The sequence below is a fragment of the Canis aureus genome, chromosome 6, assembly GCF_053574225.1.
Source record: "Canis aureus isolate CA01 chromosome 6, VMU_Caureus_v.1.0, whole genome shotgun sequence".
In the NCBI taxonomy this organism is placed as follows: Eukaryota; Metazoa; Chordata; class Mammalia; order Carnivora; family Canidae; genus Canis; species Canis aureus.
In genome coordinates, this window is record NC_135616.1 from 13,551,725 (window position 1) to 13,552,858 (window position 1,134).

The following is a 1,134-nucleotide window of genomic DNA, read 5'->3' on the forward strand; positions in this document are numbered from 1 at the left end:
ATGACACAGTTCTTAATCCTATTAACCTAACATTTTGAGATTAAGAATATGGTTTAAAATTTGGTAGTGTTTAGAAAGAAACACTAGAGGGCGGGTTGTGCACATGATCAGGAATTAAGACCTCGAGTTCCTTTATTTTACACAAATATTTTTTGATTGAAGTATAATTGACATACAATATTACATTAGTTTTCAGGTATGCAACATAGTGATTTGACATTTACATAATTTATGAAATGATCACCATGATAAGTCTAGTTACCATGTGTTACCATAGAAAGTAATTGTAATATTGACTGTTACTTAGGCTGTAACAAATGTAAATGTAAATAATGCTGCAATAAACATAGGGATGCATATATCTTTTTGAATTAATGTTTTAATTTTCTTCAGGTAAATTCCCAGAAGTGGAATTGCTGGGTCATATGGCAGTTCTATTTTTAATTTTTTGAGGAACTTCCATACTGTTTTCCAGTGGCTGCACCAATTTACATTCCTACCAACAGTGCATGAGGCTTCCTTTTTCTTCACATCCTTGCCAACACTTTTGATTTCTTGTCTTTTTGATAATAGTCTTTCTGATGGGTGTGAGGTAATAGCTCATTGTGGTTTTGATTTGCATTTCCCTGATGATTAGAGGATGTTGAGCATCTTTTCATGTGTCTGTTGACCATCTGCATGTCTTTTTTGGAAAAATGTTTATTTAGGTCTTCTGCCCATTTTAAAAATCGGATGGGGGGTGTTGATGTTGAGTTGTAGGAGTTTTTTGCATATTTTGGATATTAGCCCTAACTGGATATATCATTTGCAAATATCTTCTCCTTCAGTAGGTTTCCTTTAAGTTTTGTTGGTAGTTCCTTCACTGTGTAAAAACTTTTTAGTTTGATGTAGTCATATTTGTTTGTTTTTGCTTGTTGCCCTTTGTGTGAGGGGATAGATCCAAAAAAATATTGTTATGACCAATGTCTAAGAGTTTACTGCCTATATTTTCTTTTAGGAGTTTTATGGTTTCAGGTCCTACACTTAGGTCTTTAATCCATTTTAAGTTTGTTTTTGTGTATGGTATAAGAAAGTGGTCCACTTTCATTCTTTTGCATATAGCTGTCTAGTTTTTATAACACCATTGTTGAAGAG